Below are 24,011 nucleotides of genomic sequence, written 5' to 3' on the forward strand. Positions count from 1 at the left end.
CTAAGTAGAAACCTGGGAAGACATGTTGGGGAAACTGATGCAGAGTGGCATAGCAGAACCAGGAAAACAATTTATATAACAGCAATATTGTGAAGAAAAACAAAATGGGACATTGGAGGGAAAAGGGAGATAAGAGGAGGGACAGACGACATGACTAATGAAGGTATTTGTTGTGCTTGAGTATTCATATTTTGTTTTGTTGGGAGGTTAGCTTTTATTTAGTATTTCATTTTTTCCCAGTTACATGTAAAACCAATTTTTGACATTCGTTTTTAACACTTTTGAGTTACAAAATCTCTTCCTTCCTCCCTCCCCCCCATCAATGAGAAGACAATCAATTTGATATGTTATACATGTGTAGTCATCCAACATATGTCCAAAATAATCATGTTGTAAAAGAAAATATACATGAAAAAACCTTAAGAATCATAATGTAAAAAAACCCAACAAATTATGCTCAATCTGTATTCAGACATCACCAGTTCTTTCTCTATGTAGTGGACTCTTCATATTTGAAATAGAGATCCCACTACCACCATTCTTATTCATCTCATTTTGATTCACAAGCACCTAGTTTCCCCATAAAAAGTACTGTAAATATTTTTCTCTCTCTTTAACTGTCCAATTCTATCTCTGCTTTAAAACTCTTATGAAATATTATGATCCTTTTTTGATTGTCAAATTTCTTGACATCCCTTCAACACTTGACAGCATCAATCCCTTCCTCCTTTCTTACACACCCGTATATATGTGTGCGTGTATACATATATGTATTATGTATTTGTGTGTATACACATATATACACATATGTATTGATTCTTCTCCTATCTTGCTGATGTTTCCTATCTGCTCTTGTTCCCATCATCTCCCCCAAGTAGTGGCATTCCCCAAGGTTCTGTACTTTCTCTTCCTTCTCTCAGTGATGCTAGACATTTTCACTACTCATCTCTCACTTCTATTTTTATCTTTCCCAAGTATAGATATTCCATCATCAACTTCCTTCCCAAACCCCTGTCTACCGTATTCAGTTGTATGTTGGGGGTCCTTCCAAGACCTCATACTCAACTATCCAAATCCAATTTAATCATTTTCTTGATAAACTTCTTTCTCTTTTTTACTTCTCTATTATACAGTCATTTTCCTAGTTATCTTGAAATCTCAGTATCACCTTTGATTCTTATATCTTCCTCATAAGATCCATTGAAACAATGTAGTACAATGCAAAGAGCATTGAACTTAGAGTTAAGAGACCTGAGATCAAATCCTGGCTCTACAAAATCCAGCAAAAAGAAATAGAACAAGAAATAGCATGATTATATTCACAGAATATATACAATATGTGTGAGTGTATCTCTAAAGACAAATAAAAACCACATGAACATAGCTACAAAACACTCAACAGAAATAAAGACAGTTCTAAATAAAATAAATAAATAAATAATGCTTTGTGGACAGGCTGAGCCAATATAACAAAACTGTTAACACTACTTAAATTAATTTACTTATTCAGTGCCATGCCAATCACACCACCAAAGCATTACACCATATAGAGAGTAAAGTAATAAAATTCATTGGAAAAGATCAAGAATCTCAAGGGATTTAATGACAAAAAACAGAAAGGAAGGAAGCCTTAGCAGTACTGGATATCTCACTGTATTGCAAAATAGTAATGATTAATGCAGTAATGGTTAAAGATTAAAAGGGCTTATAAGTGGTACAGATAAGTTGCACAACAAATAACATCAAACAAATACAGCAGCCTAGTATTTTACAAACACAAGACTCTAGCATGGGGGTAGTTCAAAAAAAACTTTTGGGAAAACTGGAAAGCAATGTGTTAGCAATTAGCTTTAGCGTGGACCATCACCTCAAACCACATAGGATGATAATCTCCAAATGGATACATGGCTTAAATATAAAAACATAAATCAAAAACAAATTAGAGGAGCAAAAAAGACATTACTGTTCAGATCTATGAATGGGGAAATAGCTCAAGACCAAATAAGGGAGAAAGAAGGACAAAGAAAATTTTAGTTGTATGCATAAAGTCAATGCAGCTAAGATTAGGAGGGTAGCAGTTAATTAGAGGGAAATGGTTGTAGAAAGTTTCTTCAATAAAATTTTTATTTGAAAGATGTATAAGGAACTGATTCAAATTAAAAAAAAAGAACTTTTCCCCGACTGGTAACTGGGCAAATCATATGAATTTGCAATTCTCAAAAGAATAAACCAAAGCTATCAACCAACCTGAAAAAATGTTCCAAATCACTAATAATCACAGAAATGCACATTAAAACAATTGTGAGGTTCACCTCATCCTCATCATGTGAATGAAGTGGGGAAAAAATGGGAAAATGACTAATGCCTCAGGGATTGAGGGGTTAAAAAGACACATTGCTGCCCTGTTACTAAAGTTAGGAATTGGTAGAGCCATTCTAAAAAACAATTTAAAACTACACAAAACACTCCTAAACTGTCCTTTCCTTTCACTCTGTAGCATCACTGCTAGACCTATAACTTAAAGGGAATAAACAAAGAGGAAGAGGATCCATATGCACAAATAACTGTGAGCAGCCCTATTATGGTGGCACATAACTGGAAGCTGAGAGGATACCCTATCAACTGAGAAATGACTAAACAAACACACATGAATGTCACAGAACACTATTGTGCCATAAGAAATAATCAAAGAAATAGTTTCAAAGCAACCTGGGAAATGATGCAGAATGAAGTGAATAGAGCCAGGAGAACAATTTATACAATAAAACAACTGTAAACATCAAAAACATGAAAAGAAATCTGATCCACACAAGGACAAATCATACCAGAGGAATGATGAATACTACTCACCTTCTGACAGAGAGGTGATAAACTAAAATGCAGAATGATACTTGAAATTTTGGAAATAGAGAATGTGGGAAATGGTTGTGCTTGAAAATGTGTATTTCTTAGAAGAGATTTGCTTTTCGTTTTTCAGTGGAGGGAAGGAGGATGAGAGGGAGAAAAAAATAAACACTTGTTAATTGAAAATAATTAATTTTAATTTTAAAAAGAAAGCTTTACAAACTATAAAAAATCCTGGTTCTTACCTTCATTAGTTGTGTAAGCATATGCAATTCATGTAATTTCTCTGACCCTTGATCTTCTTATTTTAAACACTAAACTGGTACTATCTCAAGTACTTCATGTCTAGTCCTAATATCCTCACTGTGATGTCGAGGTACTACTGTGTTCTAAGGTTCAAGCTCTGGTATGTCCTATCAAAGTAAAAAAGCTTTAACTATGGGCCCTGTAGTAGAATATATGTCTTTTTCCTGTGGTCATGACTACCCAAATTCAAAGAGATTCATTACCTTGTTGATCACAGGAGGATCAATCACCACACCATTGGTATCACAAATACTCAAAGTATAGATATACCAATGTCAAAAGCTTGTTGCTAGAATCAAGTGAGATAATCTGTAGAAAACATTCTGTAAATATTGAGGTGCTACATAAATTATATAAAGATGAGGTTTTTTTTTTTTTTTTTACTATTCTTTCTCATTATTTCTCTCATTTGTCTCATTCAGTCTCTCCCTAATGCCACCACTCTGCTTAAGTTTCATATTCCTTCATGTGTGAACATTACAAGGCAAGTACAAATCTTATTCTTTACCCTTTCTACTTGTGTGACCTTAGGCAAATTTGTTAACCTCTGGGGCCAAACATCCTCATTTGTAAAATGAGGGAAGTTGGCCAAAATCATAAATCTAGAGGGAAGAAATTTCAGAGACCACTTCATATTGGACATTCTGCCACTAGTTTCTCCCACCACTCCTCTAATTCATTCTGCCACCAGATTAATCTCCATAAAGCATTATTTTAATTGTGTCACTTCCTCACTCAAAAACCTTCATTGTCCCATCTTCTAAATAAATTCCCAAATCTTTAGCCAATCATTCAAAAGCATGTAATCTTTCTTCACTTATTTTTCTGACTGAATCTTCCACTGCTAGTCTTTACATACTCAACTATATCAAGAAATGCAATGTTTGATTTCAGCTAGACAGGCTAAGAGAGACAAAGCTGTTTTTGTCCTTCTAATAAGCAGCACAGCCAGAACTGGATCCCAAATTTCCTGACTTCAAGTGTGATACTCTTTTGTCAACACAACACTTCTTCTGCAAAAACTTTTGTCATTGTTTCCTGCAGACTTGCCTGAGCAGATTTGTTAAAAGTCTGTATAATTTTTTTAAAGTTTATTAAAAAATGAGTGATCATTACTTAACCTTGTAGTACAAATAGTTTGGTTCTTTAGGAGCAGAGAAGATAAATATAGTTTCTTTAATGCAAATATTTTAATATGAAGAAAGGTTATTAGTTAAAAAATGTTTTACACATTCATATTCATAGGAATGAAAGACAATGGTATTTACCTTATATTGACAGTCCATGTGAAGTCCATTTGCATTTCCTGGTATGTAAAGTATCCAGAAAATAATAAGATCGTGAACTTTACATAAAAAGTTTCTTGGAGAAGCTTCTGGCATTGCTGAATTATGAACATAAGAAAAGAAGCCAACAACTTTATATTATGGTCAAAGGAAAAGTTTGTACTAAGTACTGGATCTTTCCAGCCATTCCTCTGGTATCAAGCCTTTCCAGGTGCCTGGCTCCAACAGGTATCTTCCATGCTAGTTAGATGGTTTCCATATAAAGAGGAATTCAACAGTTATAGAAGCTGATTCACCTCATGTTCAGTATTTCCATCATCATCCCTTCTCTACTTCTGTAATATGGAATTAACCTTCACAGTACTTAACAACTTGGTTTGTAATGGTTTTCATAGGGATAGAATGAGGTTTGATAAAAGAATAAGAAAGGCAAAGTATGCAAATACAAATAAAATATGTGTCAGTCACAAAAATGATGCCACCACAGAGTTCAGAGTCTGAGGGTGTTAATTTGAGTCCTTGTTCTCCCACTTACTCCCTAAGTGACCTTTGGGAAATCACTTACCCATTCTAAATCTGTTTCTGCATTTGTAGGATGAAAGAGCTGGTCTAGACAGCCTCTAATGTCCCTTTCAAGCTCTATATCTATGACCCTACAATCCGTGATCTTATATCCCTGTGATAAGTACTTTCATTTGATTCCAAAATTGGAGTGATGGATCAAAAAGGCTCATTGGAACTCCTTTGGGAAACCTTCTTCCCACAGAATTAGGTTTGTTCAGTAGCTAGGAATGAGGCAAGGATAGTCTGTGGAATGATCTATACTAAATGAGTTAGATAAAAGGATCTGTATCAAAACTTGAGTTTTTGATATTGCATCAAGTTCTAGTTGTGTATGTATTAAGAGCCAAGAGGGGGGCATGGGAGTCATTCACACAAGAATGCTGCCAGAAGGAGGACTCCCAGAAAAATGATAGGGTGGGAGATGGGATATCCCTGCTTTCACTATATCCTTCCCCATATTCTTATGTGCTTGGGTAGAAGAGAAAAGTTACCAGTCTGGGAGTCTCAGTTTCTCTTGTCATGCAATACAGATTTCATAATATTCAAGATCTGTTCTAGCACCCTGATTTCATATAAGAAAATAGCAATAACTTCCATTTACATAACACTTCAAAATTTACAGTTTTTTTAAGAAATATCTCATTTATCAGTTTTCTTTGTATTGTATTTATTTGCAGAAATCTCTTACTCTAATAGAATGTAAGTTTTTTAAGGATAAAAATCATTTGTATTTTTAAAGATAAGAATCATTTCTATTTTTGTCTTTGTTTTGCCAGCACAGAGTACTCTAAAACATAGTAGGTTCCTTAACAAATGTACATTAAATTTAACTGAGTGCTCTCCGCAATCACACCTCAGACCATTCTTTCCAACTGGAATGCTCTCCTCCTATCACTCTACTTTTTCCTATTAAAATCCTACCCATCCTTTAAAAATCAGCCTGAATGCCACCTCCTCCAGGAAGCCTTCATGTACCACTCCATCTAGAAATGATCTCTGCAAAATCCTAAGCCATCTTGTTTAAATCACCCTTATCTCATAATGTCTTGTGCTGAAGCTATTTACATCCAAAAGATAAGAATCTTTTCTGATAGTCTGTAAGAACAGAGAAGTGGAGGAAAAGGGTGGAAGGAAAGAGCAAAAAAAAAAAAAAAAAAAAAAAAACCTAGATGGGTTACCAATTTTTCATGTGGAAACAATAGAAAATACACTAATTATGTTACAATTTTACCTAATGCCTTCTTTTCTCTGTCCCAGAGCTAGGGAATAATAAGTTGTCTTTTTTCCTAGAATCATCTTTCAAAGATCTAATGATGTGGCTTCAATGTCCTTTTCCTTTCTTTTTCCTTGGCTAAATCAACCTAGTTTCCTCTGCCTGCTCTCCTCCCTGGCATTCATTTCTTAGTTCTCTAGATCACTCTTCCACTATGGAGGTCAAAATTAGACGTAGGACAGAGAGAGGAAGAAAGGCAGAGAGAAAGATTGACAAAATGAAAAATTGTGGTAAGTAGAAGACCAAGAGCAGGGAGAATCACCCAGAAAGGCAGATAGGGAGGCAGGAAAATGTAGCAAGAGAGAAACAAGATAGAAGAAAGACTGAGAGGCAAACGGGAACTGAAGGAGTCAGAGATGGAAAATCAACATGCGACAAAGCAGAAATTCCTTGAGGGGTAAAAAGAGCAGGCAGGACAGTCACTCACCAGTGATCCTCTTGAGAGAAATGGGCTCAGCAGAGAAATTCCTTCACCATAGGGCTTCTAATATTAAAAAATAAAACATGTCATTCCACATAGTGGGAATATAAGGGAAGTGCCTACATATTTCTCATGTCATTCTCAGTCTTCCTGGTCTCCTCTTTCTGCCCTACACTCTCAGACTGGATCAGTATTTAAACTTTATGGGAGCAAAAAGGTCTGTGACCAGATATGTGGATTCTTTTTCATTCAGTCTGTCTTTCTATCAGCTAGCCCTTCCCTTTAGCCCAACCAGAAAGAGAAGAAAAATTCTGACCCAGATAAGAAACTCTGATTCAGGAACAGTGGCAGGATGGAATCCCACCTGTCCAAGTTTCAGTGTAATGCCACATCTTTATTTCAAATCTCCCATACCAGTTCACCCTGAAGAACAGGGTCTCTATTCACTATCCACCTAAGAATTAAATCCCAGGAAAAGAGCTCAGAGTCAGAATTTCATTCCCAGGGGAAGTGCAGGTGCCCCCAGCCCCAAGGACAAGCTCTCTCCAGCTCACAATTAGCACAAGTCCAAGAAAAGGGAGCAGTGGGAATAAGGCAAGAATTGTGAGTGAGGACCTATGAAGGTCAGAAATCTGGAGCATGGCAAAGACAAAGAAAGGGGATTAATTAATACAGACTTCTTTGAAATTATAAAGGAGATGTAGCTTACCTTTAATGCCTTTCCACCTTTCTACACCTTTGGTCTGCAGCACTAAAGGTCCTCATAATGTCCCCTCACTGCCTAGGGATCCCCTATTCAATGCCTCAGACATCCCTGCAGATTCTTATGATCCAGGTTTTTCTTTTCTCCCTCTTTCATCAAAATCCATTCGAATTAGAAAACCTAACGTGGAAAGACTCTGTCCCACGTATTCCCCCTTTTTAGGAATTGCTAAGAGACTGAGTTTCCTCATCAAATGAAGATCACAGTAAACATATCACTTATAGTTGTCAATGAGAATCAAATTATGACTGAATGCCACTTTGAAATAAAAATGAGTAGTTCATTTTTGTCATTCTAAGATGTTCTAGCTCTTCTTCAATCTTGCTTAAACAATTCATCAGGACATGGAAGAGAACCTAGGTTCTCAATGAACTATGAGCTAGAGCTCTGTCTGGCCTGGCTTGCCAAGTTGGAAAAGCGTTACCTACAGGCCCAGTGGCATCTTTGTACCACAACTATCCTAATTAAACCTAGAGAGAGACCCATCACTGGAATTCTAGTTACGAGGTGATAAATTTTTGTGACTACAACTGACAAAAACTGTCTTTGGAGGTGCTATGGGCTTATTATTTACATCAGTAGAGGGAGTGCCCACACCTCTAATGAGATTGGAGTATTTATTCCTCCACAATCTGGCTCCCAGTTAGCTACCTTTTCAGAATTAGCTCCCATTTTTCCCGGATAGAATCCCTCTGCTCTACCTGAACAAGTCTGCTCAGGAGAGGCAACTAGGCGGCACGTTGGAGAGGGAATCAGAAGAGTCAGAAAGACCCAAGTCCAAATCTGGCTTTGGTCACTCATTGACTGTGTGACCTTTGGTAAGTCATTTAACCTCCTTCTGTCTCAGTTTTCTCATATGCAAAATGAGAATGATAAAAATAGCACCTCCAAGGATTATTGTGTGGACCCAGTGAGAAAACATTCTTAAAGTGCTTTGCTAACCTTGAAGGGAGATATAAATGCTAGCTATTGTTGTTGTTATCACAAGACACAACATTATACACTGCACAGAACACTGAACTTGGTATTAGAATACCTGAACAGAAGTCTTAACTAATGTTAATTTAACTCCAAGACAAGCTAGTTATCTGATCTGCAAGATACTTTCCTTCTTTCACACTATGTTTCCTCTATGTAAAACAAGGATAATCACATTTGCACTACAAAAAGGGTGATAAATTTGAAGGGGAGAAAAGAGTGAGTTATTGAAAATAAGGAATTGAAGAGAGAGCAAATTTTATGACTTCTAGGGCAGATTAATTCAAAAGACTACTCTGTGTAGGAACCAGAGAATAAATCATAGTTACACAAACTATGTACCAAAACTATGCACAGCTTCACCAACAATGCACCATCATGTTGATTTTCTCACAATTTTCAAATAATGAGTATTGCCATCTTTTGTCATTTGGAGGTGGTGATGTGAAATCTCAGAGTTATTTTGGTTATCATTCCTCTGATTTTTTTTTTTTAGTGATTTGAAGCATTCTTTTATTTGGTAATTAACAGAATACTATTGTTCAATATCAAATGATGAGCAGATGGACTTCAGAAAAACCTGGAAAGACTTACATGAACTGAGGCTGAGTGAATTGAGCAATACAAGGATCTAAGACAATTCTAAATGGAAGAAGCTATCCACATCCAGAGAAAGAAACAAGGAGTGTGAATACACATTGAAGCATACTATTTTTTCTCTTTTTTTTGTTTTTTCTTTCTCTTGGTTTTCCCCTTTCATTCTAATTCTGCTTTACTTTATGACTAATGTGGAAGTGGGTTTCATATGATTGTACATATATAGCTTATATTAGATTGCATGGCATCTTGGGGAGAGAAGAGCAAAGGGAGCGGGAGAAAATTTAGAACTCAAAATCTTATAGAAGTGAATGCTGAAAACTAAAAATGAACAAATAAATAATATACCATATATATTTTCAGTGACACGGCTTCTATTGTTTTCAAATCTCAGTGCCAATGGCCCCCAAAAGTTCTCTTATTGTTACTGAGCCAGAAGGGTTGGACTCTTCTTTACTTTTCTCCCATTGCCCCAAATATCTTGGGATGGTTTGGCTCAACTTCTCTCATCCTGTCACCCACATGTTCAGTTGTTCAGGGTTTTTAGGAAGTGCCTCCTTCTTTTGAACTGTGCTGGAATTCCAGGGGCACCACCAAATGTAAGGCTTCTAAGAATATTTATTTTTTCACTATTCAAGAAATGAAAGAGGCTCCACTTTTTAAGATACTTGCTTAAAAGCAGGTGAATAAAATACTGTTCTGGGCCCTGTAGGGCAACAGAAACCCCACTAAACTTCTGGAGTATTAACTATTCATAGCTGGGACCTTTTATGCCTCAGGTATCAAGAAACCAAACCAGTGGCAAAAAAGCTAATATGAAGATGATGGAGTAAAAGTAAGCCCTTCCTTGAGCTCTCCAAATACCTGTAAACAATGACCCTAAATAAATTCTAGAGCATCAGAAACCACAAAATTTCAGCATGAAACAAATTTCCAGCCCAAGACAACCTGGAGAGGGGCCAGGAAAGGTCTGTGGCATGGAAGTGAGAGAGGAATGCAGTCTACCTTGGGCCACACTGGCACAGATGGGACCTGTGCAGATCTCATGGCACTGATTCACTGGAAGCTGTGGCGATTTCCAGACTTCTCAGCCCCCAAACACCAAGTATAAGTTGGAAGTTCATTAGAAAAAGCCTGTCAGACCTGTGTGAGAGAGGAGCATGGTATGGCCCTAGTCCCAGGGTAGTAGAGCCGGTGGTGACTGAAGCAGCACTAGTGGCTCTTTGTGGCTCTTTGAGATCTAGGCCCACAGATTGTGGGGGAATTGAGCTGCCTATCAGAGGGGGATTACAGGGTTCTCTTTGCTGGCATTGAGGCAGGATTCTCTTGCTTTGCCCTGTTTGGATCTGGGTCATAGTCCTGGGTGATGGTCCTGGGGTGAGGAGAAGTGCTGGCATGATGAGGCTTGTGGCAGTGGTGGAGATGGAGTCGTCCTCATAGTTCCAAGGCAGAAAAGAATGCTTGAGTTCACTCACATACCAGAACACAGACCAGGAGAGGCATAAACACCATTCCTTTGATCATCAAATCTTGGAAGAGTTGAAAATGTGAAAGTGAGTAGAAAAATTTCTGAAAATAGCTGCCCAAATCCTTTGAAGTTTGGGACAGTATCGTCCCTTCCCTACCCCACTGGAAGCAGAGATCTACCTTGACAAAGATCTGAAAAGTCAAGTAAATGACTGGGAAAATGGGCAAACAGTGGAAAAAAATCAGACTATAGAATCTTACCTTGGTGAAAAGGGAGATCAAACATACAACCAGGAGACAACAAAGTCTCCTACACCCAAAGTCTCAAAGAAAATATGAATTGGTCTCAGCCTATGGAAGAGCTCAAAAGGAATTTTGAAAATCAAGTAAGAGAAGTAGAGGAATAATTGGGAAAAGAAATGAGAATGGTGCATGAGAAAACCATGAAAAATGAGTCAACAGTTTGCTAAAGGAAACCCCACAAATGCTCAAGAAAATAACACCTTAAAAATTGACTAACTCAAATGGAAAAGGAGGTTCAAAAAGCCAATGAGGAGAAGAATACCTAAAAAGCATAATTGACCAAATGGAAAAGAAGGTCCAAAAGCTCACTGAAGAAAATAATTTCTTAAAAATTGGAATAGAGCAAATGGAAGCTAATGACTTTATGAGAAAGCAAGAAATTATAAAAGAAAACCCAAAGAATGAGAAAATAGACGATAACATGAAATATCTCATTGAAAAAAGTGACCTAGACAATATATCCAGGAGAGATAATTTAAAATTTATTGGAATAACTGAAATCTATGATTTAAAAAATGAGCCTAGATATCATCTTTGAAGAAAATATCAAGGAAAACTGTCTTGAACTAGTATTAGAGGGTAAAATAGATATTGAAAGAATCCACCAGTCACCTCCTGGAAGAGATCTCAAAAGGAAAACTCCTTGGAATATTGTAACCAAATTCTAGAACTCCCAGATCAAGGAGAAAATATTGTAAGCAGACAGAAAGATGCAATTTGAGTACTGTGGAAACATAATCAGGATAACACAAGATCTAGCAGCTACTACAGTAAGAGAGTGGGGGGCTGGGAATATGATATTCGAAGGGTCAAAGAAGCTATGATTAATACCAAGAATTATCTCCTCAGTAAAACTGAGTATAATTCTTCAGGGAAAAATGAACATTGAGTGAAATAGAGGCCTTTCAAGTATTGTTGATTAAAAGGCCAGAGCTGAATAGAAAGTTTGATTTTCAAATACAAGAATCAGGAGAAGCATGAAAAGGTAAACAGGACAGAGAAAGCATAAGAGACTTTCTAAAGTTGAACTGTTTACATTCCTACATGAAAAGATAATATTTTTAATGCTTCAGAGTTTTCTCAATATTGGGGTACTTGGAGGTAATATATACATACACACATAGACACATATATGTACATACATATATATGTATATATACATACATACATATACATAGATGGAGGGCATAGAGTGAGTTGAAAACAAAGTAATGATATCTAAAAAATTAAATTAAGGGGTAAGAGAGGAATACATTGGGAGAAGGAGAAAGGGAGAAATAGAATGGGGTAAATCATCTCACATAAAAGAGGCAGAAAAATCATTTACAATGTTGGGGAAGAGGGAGGAGGTGAGAGGGAATGAGTTAACCTTACTCTCATTGGATTTGACTTAAGGAGAGAATAACATACACACTCAATTGGATATGAAAATCTATCTTATCCTACAGAAAAGTAGGGGGGAATTGGATAAGAGGGGAGTAAGATGGTAGAAGGGAGGGCAATTCAGAGGAGGGGGTCATCAGAAGCAAACACTTTTGAGGAGGTATAAGGAGAGAATAGAATAAATGGGAGGTGTTTTTAAAATACATATTTGGTTCTTTTAAAATGAATTTATTTGTTTTCAGTTTTCAACAATCACTTCCATATGTTTTAAATTTTCTTCCCCTCCCTCCCCATCCCATCCATAAGATGGCATCTCATCCTGTGTGGGTTCTACACATACATTCTTATTAAACACGTTTGCACATTAGTCATGTTGTGTAGAAGAATTAAAATGAATAGGAGAAACCATGAGAAAAACCAAACCAAACCAAAGCATAACAAAGGAGAAAACAGTTTGCTTCATTCTGCATTCAGATTCTATAGTTCTTTCTCTGGATGTGGATGGCATTTTGCATCAAGAATCCTTTGGAAATGTTTTAGGTCCTTGCATTGCTGTGAAGGGCTGTCTTTCAGATACAGTCCTCACACAGTGTGGCTCTTAGTGTGTATAATGGTCTCCTGCTTCTGCTCATTTCACTCAGCATCAGTTCATATAAGTCTTTCCAGATTTTTCTGAAGTCTGCCTGTTTGTCCTTTCTTACAGCACAATAGGATTCCATTACATTCATATACCACAACTTGTTCAACCATTCCCCAGTTGATGGGTATTTCTTATATTTCCAGTTCTTGGCCACTACAGAAAGAGCTGCTTTAAATATTATTGTGCATGTGGTTCCTTTTCACATTTTTATGATCTCTTTGGGGTACAGTCTTAGAAGTGATATTGCTGCATCAAGGGTATGCACATTTTTATAACTCTGTGGGCATAGTTCGAAATTGCTCTCCAGAATGGTTAGATCAGTTCACAGCTCCAGTAACAATGAATTATTGTTCCAACTCTCCTAAATCTTCTCCAGCATTTATCATCTTCCTCTTTTGTCATGTTGGCCAATCTGACAGGTGTGATGTGGTATCTCAGAGTTTTCTTCTTATTTACGTTTATCTTGTCAATGGTGATTTAGAGCATTTTTTCATATGACTACAGATATCTTATAATTTCTTCCTCTGAAAACACCCTGTTCATAACCTTTGACCATTTACCAATTGGGAAATGACTTATATTTTTTGAAATTTAACTCAGTTTTCCATATATTTTAGAAATGAGACCTGTACTACAGACACTAGTTATGAAAATTCTTTCCTAGATTTCTCTTTCCCTCCTAATCTTGGTAGCATTGACTTTGTTTGTGCAAAAACTTTTCAATTTGTTGTAATCAAAATTATCCATTTTGCATTTTATAATGTTCTCTCTCTCTTGTTTGGTCATAAATTTCTCCACTCTCCATAAATCTGATAAATAAACTATTCCTTTCTCCCCTAATTTGTTTATGGTATCAACCTTTATACCTACATCATGTACGCATTTGGACTTTATTCTGGTGTATGGTGTCAGGCATTAGTCTATGGCCAGTTGGAAACCAAAAATTAAAAAAAAATGTTGAAAATTATTTTTACATGCCACTGGGAAGTAAGACATACAGGCAGTGGGGTATAGAAATCTATCTTATCCTGCAAAAAAAAAATAGACAGCAAGGGAATAAGAGAAAGCGGGGGGGAGTTGTAATAGAAGGGAGGGAAGATTGGGGGAAGAGATAATCAGAATGCATGCCATCTTGGAGAAGGGAGGAAGGGAGAGATGGCAAGAAAAATTGGAATTTAAAATTTTGTGGGAGTGAGTGTTGAAAATTAAAAATTAAAAAACCAAAAATTGAACTTAAAAAAGGCTAATCTGTTGCAAGGATGGCCTCCTAGTCCTCATAAAAATATCAGCCCAGCCTATTTAAAACAGGTGCTGCTCCCACCACTATTCCATCCTTCCCATCCTGTGGTAGGTTGAGAAAGAGGTATGTTCTATCATCTGGATATGGGGACAGTTCAGGTGCCCCCTGTGTGAGTTACCTCAAGCAGAACCTCTATTACCTAGCCACTTTGCCCCATTCCCTAGTCTTTCAATCCCCTGTGAGTGAAGACGTTTCTTAGGGTCAGGCAGGAATGCTGGATGGCAGGTGGTGAGACAACCCTATGTTTTTTCTCTCCCTCATTTTCAGGTGTCTAGGGTGTCCTTGAGAGGTTTAAAGTTTAAAGGACTGTCCTTTGCAATTGCATTTTCACCTCCTTTGGCAGGCACAATGATGGGTTTTGAGTTTGGAATCAGTCAGATAAAATCCTGCCTCTGCTTCTCAAGCTCTGTTCATCCTTGGATAGTCACTACTTAACTCCAAAATTAGGACAGTGTAAGTCCCTTCCATCTTTAAATCTCTTATCCTATGACAAGGAAGACAAGACAGTTATTACATGTTATCTTATTCATTATTTCATTACATGACTTAGATTTCTTTATGTTATTAAGAAGTATGAAAAATGATTCATTCTATTTAAATAAAATGCAAAGGAAGAAAGTTTGTTGTGTAGTTTTTTTGATGAAAAATATCCAGAATTTAAAAAATAAATGAAGGAGAGGTAATAAGACAATAGCTTGAGGAAACAGTATACTCAAATGAATTTGTTTGTCAAGGATGAGGGCTAAATATCCATGTTATATTTGAGTGATCTTCATAACAATCAGTCCAGAAGCTTTTATTAAACACTTACTATGTGCCAGGAACCAGGAGGTCCAGAGTTCAAATGTGGCCTCAGAGACTTGATGCTGGTTATGTTACCCTTGTCAAGTCACTTAACCCCAATGGAATTGCCAAAGTTTTTTTAAAGCATCATATTTGTCTTTTTTAAAATAGTATTTTCCCCCATTACGTGTAAAGCTAATATTTAACTTTCATTAAAAAAAATTTTGAGTTCCAAGTTATTTCCCTCCCTTCCTTACCATCCCCTCCCTAGCATGGTTAGCAATTTACTATGTTATGTATGTGTAATCATGTAAAACATTTTCATATTGGTCATGTTGTGAAAAAAGAAACAGTTCAAAAGAAAAGAACCACCTTTCCAAAACAGAAGGTAATTGAAAATAGTATGCTCTGATCAGAGATTCCATCAGTTTTTTCTCTGGTGTGGATAGTATTTTCCATCGTAAGTCTTTTGGAATTGTCTTAGATCATTGTGTTGCTGAGAAGAGCCAAGTTGTTCATAGGTGATCATTGTACTATACTATTGATATTGTGTATGAAGTTCTCCTGGTTCTGTTCCCTTCATTTTGCATCAGTTCATGTAAACCATTCTAGGTTTTTCTGAAATCATCCTGCTTATCATTTCTTATAGCAGAATAGTATTTGTATATCTCCACATACCATAACTTGTTCTGTTTTTCCCCAATTGATGGGTTTCTCAATTTCCAATTCTTTGCACCATATAAAGAACAGCTGTAATGATTTTTGTACAAGTAGTCCCTTTTCCTCTTTCTGTGATCTCTTTGGGATATAGACCTAGTACTGCTTGGTTAAAAGGCATGCATAGTTTGATTGCCATTTGAGCACAGTTCTTACACTCCAGAATAGTTGGATCAGTTCACAACTCCACCAACAATGCATTAGTGTCCCAATTTTTCCCCATCCTCTCCAACATTTCTCATTTTCCTTTTCTGTTATATTAGCCAGTTCAATAGATGTGAGGTGATACCTCAGAGTAGTTTTAACTTGTATTTCCCTAATGCATAGCCACTTAGCGCATTTCTTCATATGACTGTATGGCTTTGGTTTCTTCATCGAAAACTGCTTATTTATATCCTTTGACCATTTGGGGAATGGTTTGCATTCTTATAAATTTGACTCAATTCTCTATATTTCTGAGAAATGAGACGTTTATCAGAAACATTTGCTGTAAAGATTATTTCCTAGCTTTCTGCTTTCCTTCTTATCTTACTTGTATTGGTTTTGCTTGTACAAAAACTTTTAAATTTGGGATAGTCCAAATTTTCCAGTTTACATTTTGTAATGTTGTCAGTCTCTTGTTTGGTCATGAATTTTTCTCTTCTCCATAGAATCAAGCATTTTAGATTGCCTATAGTTAGTTAAATGGCGTTTCTGTTTTTATCTTTTGGTGCTGGACTTTCTTGGTAATATAGAGAAATGCTAATGCGTTGTGTGAATTTATTTTATATCCTGCAACTTTACTAAAGTTGTTAATGATTTCAATTATTTTTTAAAATTAATTCTTTGAGGTTCAAATATAGATAAAACTTGGAGATTTATCCTAGCCCTTTCATTCTCTCTTATTTTTCTACAATTCTTCATCTAACATCTAGATTATAAGAGAAATTTCTTTCTTAACAACATACCTGATACAATCAAATTACACAATCTAGAAATATATAAGGATGCCCTAAACATTATTATGTATTTAAAACTTGAAACAATTGATCATCCATTCAATGAATGCTTTTCTAAATCACATTGCACAGAGAATCATTCATCTCACCATTAACATGTGGAAACCATAACTTTAAACCTTCATATTTATTTTGATAATAGCCAAGATTTTAAATGAAAAAATCTGCTATCATGGTAAATATCAATATTATTATTATTACTTATTTATAACCAAACATAACAATTTCAAACCATCAGATTTTATCACATCTTTCTAAAAGCCCAATTCATATGCAACAAAATCCAGATGAAAAGTTTTTACACCCTTTCTACCTCATAACATTCTTTCAGATTTTACAATCTAAGGGAACTTCAGAAATACAATACAATTTATTAATACAGTAATAACATCAACATTCTAGATGATCACACATAGAAATTATTGATCTTACTACTTTTAGTTACTACTTACTACTTTTGGTATTTAAAAACTACTTCAAAGTTGTGACATATGGAACAATTACTTTAAATTAGACATAGTAATAACATTGTGTCTAACGTATGCCAGTCATTGTGTTAAGCATCTTACAATTATTGTAGCACTTTGATCCTATAACAACAACCATTATTATTTTCCCTGTATAAATTAGAAAATGGGACAGCCAGAGATAAAATAGCTTACCAAAAGTTGGTACATTTTGTAACTGGAACAGAAGTGTAGAGTTTACCAAGAGCAGAGACTGGCTTCCCATTGGTGATAATTCTTGGTGGCAGGGTTTAGGGAATGCTTGCCACAGGCTGGATCTGTCCAGCTCTCCTTTCCTCCACAGCTGCAGAATTTACTGAACCTAGAGCAGTTTGCAGCTGCTGGGGCAGGGTGGGTAGAATGTGTAGGACTAGGTGACATTTCCAGGCTTTGCCTAGAAGGGTGGGTTACAAGGTGGCCAGAGGCACATGGCCATTATAGCCATTGCCAGTCTGTGATTACTGTTCCTACCCCCTCCTCCTTTGCTAGGTGGGAAAGAGTGATTAAATTTTTCCTACAATTCTCCCGCATTCTCTTCTCTTAATCTGATCTGGGGAGGGAGTGAGGAATGCTGAGCAATCAGGATTGGGAGGAGGTGTTTTAGCACAGGTGAGCTCCAAGAGTTGCCCCCAGTCTCAGGAGTTTTCTCCAGCAATCTCAAAATGATCAATTTCCAAACTTCTTAATGATTAATCTCAAAACTTCCAGACTTAGCTAAGATATTTTTAGCTGCATCTGACTTTTCACTGATCTTCCAGCTTGGTCAGACCAGGAACCACAAGGAAGAAAATCTTACAGGGTTGTTTGTTTGCTTTGCCAGCTGCAGCCCTTAGAAGCCTCTGGCTGCCTGCATTATAAATCTTACAAGGTAATAAATACATTTACAGCACACATGATACAAACACAGAGACACACACAGGCAGACAGATTGACAGGGACAAATACAAATACAAACACAGTGTACAATTAATGAGAGAGAGAAGAGGAATTAGAAGCTTTTTAAAAATTCTTATCACAAACTGGCAATTACTATTCCGAGGATGGGCAATTTGCAAGGATTCAAGACCTGACAGGGTTAGGGTGGATGGGGATCCAATCCTACAGCCTTTCCTCGGAGCATCTCTATTGTTGTTGGGGGGGGCGGTGTCTTGGCATCCTGATGTTTCTGACTGTTCACATCCTTGAGGTAGGTCCTACAATCAACTTTCCAATGCCTTGATCTCTGGCAATAATGACAAATACCAGGTTTGTGGTCCCTTACCATATTAGGGGTGGGGTATGAGTTTGGGATGGGAGCTGTTTGAAGCTCCCTTTTTGCTTTAAGGTTCTCTTCAGGCTGTAATGCTAGTGTTTGGGCAAGTGGGGAAGGAGGTTTAGCTATAAACTGAGGGAAATCCTTAAGGGAAAGGGGGGATGGAGGAAGTAAGGAATAGGGTAGAGGAGGAGTGTAGTTTGGAGGACACTGACTGGCTGGGGTTGTTGGGAAAGATGGGAGAGTGGGGTGGAGGGAATTAGCCAGTATTGGGAGTGATGATGAAATAGCTTTGCTAGCCTTAAGGGAAGAAGGTGCTGCCTTTTGTTGTAGCTCTGCCATCTCAACAAAGCAACAATGAAAACATTTCCGCTCTTAGACATATGGTTTATTGGACGTTAAACTGATTTGGTTTTTAAGATAAAGTAACTTTTATTAGTTAAAAGAGCCCCATAGTGGCCAACATCATTTGGGGCTATCTTTAGTTTACTTCCATCAGCGCTGGCAGTATTTGTGGTCATTAGACTGGTAATGGCTTGACATGTAGGAGGCTGAGGTCTTGTTAGCAGGATTTTAATTTTTGTTTATGATTGTCCCATAACTAATTTTTCTTAGATTGATCCTTACCTCCAGGGGATCTATACAATGAGTTTGAACATTGACTTGATCCTTCATCCCCTGAGGTATGTTAAAGGGAATTTCGTACTTCAACCAAACTAGTGGAAGTTCTTTGGAAGCTAGGAATAGGAGAACTTACAGAATCGCTTCAAGGTTAAGACTTCAAGAAAAATGAATCCTGAGGCACCTGAATGTCTAGTGTTGTTGGGGTGCTATTTCTCCTACTCCATCAGTTCCATCCAAAGTCAACTGCACCATAATTGTCAACCTGAAACTTTGGTTAAAAGAGGCAAATGGGTTAGTTGATATATAAATTCATACTCTTTATTCCCCTAAAGCTAGCAGATACATGATCATGGAGCCAAAACTTAAATTTTGACTAATAAAAGGAATGAAAAGGCTTAAATATGTTTTAGATCAATCTCAATTCATGTCTCAAAATTATGATCTCCATGTATGTTTCACCATAGTATGAGCAAGGAATTTTCTTAATTGAATAGGTGGTAAATACAATAAGATAAGAGATTTGATGAAGTGTCAAATGAAACTATGACCCAACATATTTGTGTTTTCTTTACCATTAACATGACACAATATAGCATATGTCCATAAAATATTAAGATAAGACAATTTCCACTATTCAAGATAGTGTCTTTCGTTAAGGTTCCTTGTCCTTGGTAGTCATTAACAGAAGAATTTTCTGGTCAGCTTCCTCTGGCCTTGTTGATACGGAAGAGGCATTCTCTGAGTTTACTCAGAGAGGAAGGAAGGGTTATCTTTTAGGCTGAGGGTCTTCTTCTGGTTGATTAGTTCAGGCACTGGCATAGATTAGTTCACATGATATTACATGATTTTCACTAGTTACTAGCACCTAACAACTTGTGAGCACAGCCAGTGGGGGATGAACCAATGGCAATAAAGATACCATTGCAATCTTTCCAGGTACCTTAGAACCAAGGGTATAAGAGCCAATTGTTAAATTTTCAGCATGAGCATCTATTCTTCAGAAATTGGCAGACTTCAATTATGGCTGGATTTATTTTTCTGTTGATTTTCTAGACTTAAGAAGGTGTTAGTAACATAGGTTAAACTTTAAAATGTGTCCTCTTCTATTTTCAGAGTGTTGATCAGTAAACATTTACCAGCACCTCCCAAACTATATCCCTGAGGAGAGATGTAGCAAATCTGGCTCTGGGAGAGTGAGGCAGAGTGTATTCTATACATGCCTATATAAATGACACCATAGGTCCAGTCACTATCCCCTATACATTGGTAAATTAAAACTGTTCCACTTTACTTATGGTTTCAAATACGTATAGTTTAATAGAGGAGTCCTCTTCCTCTGGTTACGTCTTTTTTCTTCTACCTCAAACCAGTCAGGCTACGTATCTCAAATCTCTTATCCTCAGGAAATCAGGGTCATTTCTGTCTAGCAACAGTTACAACCTCTAGGTTCTGGTTAAATTTTTCTCTCAGAGTTTTCCTGGAACCCCAAACTTATTACATTATTGTCTCTGGTTCCTACACAGAGTAGTCTTTTGAACTAATCTGCCTTACAAGTCATGAAATTTGCTCTCTCATCAATTCCTTATTTTCAATATCTCACCCTTTTCTCCCCTTCAAACTTACCATCCTTCTTGTAGTGCATATGTGATTATCCTTATTTTACATAGAGGAAACTGAGTGTCAAATAGGGGACCTATCTTGCAGATCAGATAACTAGTTTGTCTTGGAGTTAAATTAACATTAGTTAAGACTTATATTCAGGTCTTCTGATACCAAGTTCTATGTTCTCTACAATGTATAATGTTGTCTCTTTTGATAACAACAATAGCTAGCATTTATATCTCCCTTCAAGGTTAGCAAAGCACTCTAAGAATGTTTTCTCACTTGATCCTCATAGTAGTCTTTGGAGGTGCTATTTTTATCATTCTCATTTTGCACATGAGACAACTGAGACAGAAGGAGGTTAAGTGACTTACCAAAGGTCACACAATCAATGAGCAACCAAAGCCAGATTTGGACTTGGGTCTTTCTGACTCTTCTGATTCCCTCTCCAACGTGCCACCTAGTTGCCTCTCCTGAGCAGACTTGTTCAGGTAGAGCAGAGGGATTCTATCCGGGAAAAATGGGAGCTAATTCTGAAAAGGTAGCTAACTGGGAGCCAGATTGTGGAGGAATAAATACTCCAATCTCATTAGAGGTATGGGCATTCCCTCTATTGATGCAAATAATAAGCCCATAACTCCTCAAAAGATAGTATTTGTCAGTTGTAGTCACAAAAATTTATCACCTGGTAACTAGAATTCCAGTCATGGGTCTCTTTCTAGGTTTTAACTAGGATAGTTGTGATATAAAGATGCCACTGGGCCTGTAGGTAAGGCTTTTCCAACTTGGCAAGCCAGGCCAGATAGAGCTGTAACTCATAGGGCATTGAGAACCTAGGTTCACCTCCATGTCCTCATGAGTTATTTGAGTAGGATTGAAGGAGAGCTGGAAGAACATTTTAGAATAGCAAAAATGAACTATTTGTTTTGATTACAAAGTCCCCTTCAGTCATAATTTGATTCTCATTGACAACTATAAGTGGTATGGTTACTCTGATTTTCATTTTATGAAGAAACTCCATCTTAAAGATTTAAGCAATTCTTAAAAAGGGGAAGTAAGTGGGAGAGAGTCTTTCCACGTTAGGTCTTCCAATTCGAATAGATTTTGATGAAAGAAGGAGAAAAGAAAAACCTGGATCATAGGAATCTGCAGGGATGTCTGAGGCATTGAATAGGAAATCCCTGGGCAGATGTGACAGTATGAGGGCATTAAGTGCTGCCTGGATGAAGGTGCAGAAACAAAAATGGGAAGGTAATAAAGACAAGCTACATCTTCTTTATACTTTTAAAGAAGTCTGTACTAACCAATCTCTTTTCTTTCTCTTTGCCATGTTCTAGATTCCTGACCTGCATATGTTGTCACTCACAGTTCTTGCCTACTGCTCCCTTTCTTTGGACCTGTGCTAATTGTGAGCTGGAGAGAGCTTGTCCTTGTGGCTGGGGGCACCTGCACTTCCCCTGGGAATGAAACTGACTCTGAGCTCTTTCCTTGGGATTTAATCCTTAGGTGGATGGTGAGTAGAGACCCTGTTCTTCAGGGTGAGCTGGTATGGGAGAGTTGAAAGAAAGATGTGGCATTGCCCACTGTTCCTGATTCAGAGTTTCTTATCTGGGCCAGTATTTTTCTTCCCTTTCTATTTGGACTGAGGAGAAGAGAAATTTCTCTGGCTGATAAAGAGAAAGACAGACAGAGCAACAGATTGACAGAGTGAGCTAGAAAACTGGTCACTGAGCTTTTTGCTCCCATAAGGTTTAAGTACTGATCCAGTCTGAGAGTGTAGGGCAGAAAGAGACCAGGAAGCCTGAGAATGATATGTGATATTTGTAGGCACTCTCCTGATATTCCCACTATGTGAAAAGATATATTTTATTTTTTAATATTAGAGGCACTTTGGTGAAGGAGTTTCTCTGCTGAGCCCATTTCTCTCGAGAGGATCACTGGTGAGTGACTGTCCCGCCTGCTCTTTTCACCTCTCAAGGAATTTCTGCTTTGTTGCATGTTGATTTTCCATCTTTTCCTCTTTCAGTTACTGTTTACCTCTCAGTCTTTCTTCTCTCCTCATTGTTTCTCTCTTGCTGCATTTTCCTGCCTCCCTCTCTGCCTTTCTGGGTGATTCTCCCCGCTCTTGGTCTGCTGATTACCATAACTTTCTGTTTTGTCAATCTTTCTCTCTCCCTTTCTTCCTCTCTCTGTCCTGGGTCTAATTTTGACCTCCGTAGTGGAAGAGTGATCTAGAAAACTAAGAAATGAATGCCAGGGAGGACAGGAGGCAGAAGAAACTAGGTTGATTTAGCCAAGGAAAGAGAAAGGAAAAGAATATTGAATCTTAATCATTAAGTCTTTGCAAGATGATTGTAGGAAGGAAAACTTACTATTCTCTAGCTCTGGGAGAGAGAAAAGAGAGCAGTAGTTAAAACTGTAATATAAATAGTATATTTTCTTTTGTTCCCAAATGAAAAATTGGTAACCCATCTAGGTCTTTTTTTTTTTTTTTGCTCTTTCCTTCCAGCCTTTTCCTCCTCCTCTCTGCCCTTACAGACTATGAGAAAAAATTCTTATCTCTTGGATGCAAATAGCTTCAGCACAAGATACTATGAGAGAAGGGTGGTAAGATGCCTTAGGATTTTGCAGAGATCATTTCTGACTGGAGTGGTACATGAAGTCTTCCTGAAGGAAGTGGGATTCAGGCTGATTTTTAAAGGAAGGGCAGGATTTTAATAGGCAAAAATGGAGTGGTAGGAAGATAGCATTCCAGTTGGAAAGAATGGTCTGAGGTATGATTGCAGAGATCATTCAGTTAAATTTAATGTACATTTTTTAAAGAACCTACTATGTTTTAGATATGATACTCTGTGTTGGCAATACAAAGACAAAAATAGAATTGATTCTTTTCCTTAAAAATATAAATGTTTCTTATCCTTAAAAAGGTTATATTCTATCAGAATAAGAGATGTCTGCAAGTAAATATACTACAACAAAAGGTGATAAATGAGGTATTTTTAAAAAAACTTGCAAATTTGGAAGTGTTATATAAGTGGAAGTTATTGCTATTTTCTTATGTGAAATTGGGGTACTAGAACAGATCTTGAATAGTATAAAATCTATACCGCATGACAAGAGAAACTGAGACTCCCAGACTGGTAACTTTTCTCCTCTACCCAAGCACATCAGAGTATGGGGAAGGATGTATTGAAATCAGGGACATCCTATCTCCCTCCCCATCATTTTTCTGGGAGTCCTCCTTCTGGCAGCATTCTTGTGTGAATGACTCCCATGCCTCCCTCTTGGCTCTTAATACATGCACAACTAGACTTTGGTGCAATATCAAAAATGCAAGTTTTGATATTGATCCTTTTATCTAACTCATTTAGTATAGATCATTCCACAGACTATCCTTGCCTCAT

General features: G+C 37.1%; 1 long non-coding RNA gene across 1 annotated transcript in view; it reads left to right on the forward strand.

Annotated features, from left to right (window-relative positions):
• The window catches only part of LOC140523573 (uncharacterized), a 55,179-nt gene extending 33,065 nt beyond the window's left edge, over positions 1–22,114 (forward strand). Inside the window, exon 4 of the long non-coding RNA XR_011973424.1 lies at positions 21,945–22,114. This is a non-coding gene — a long non-coding RNA (uncharacterized lncRNA). The remainder of the gene's footprint in view (positions 1–21,944) is intronic.
• The last annotated feature ends 1,897 nt before the right edge of the window (positions 22,115–24,011 follow it).

This window comes from Notamacropus eugenii, chromosome 2, assembly GCF_028372415.1.
Source record: "Notamacropus eugenii isolate mMacEug1 chromosome 2, mMacEug1.pri_v2, whole genome shotgun sequence".
Lineage (NCBI taxonomy): Eukaryota > Metazoa > Chordata > Mammalia > Diprotodontia > Macropodidae > Notamacropus > Notamacropus eugenii.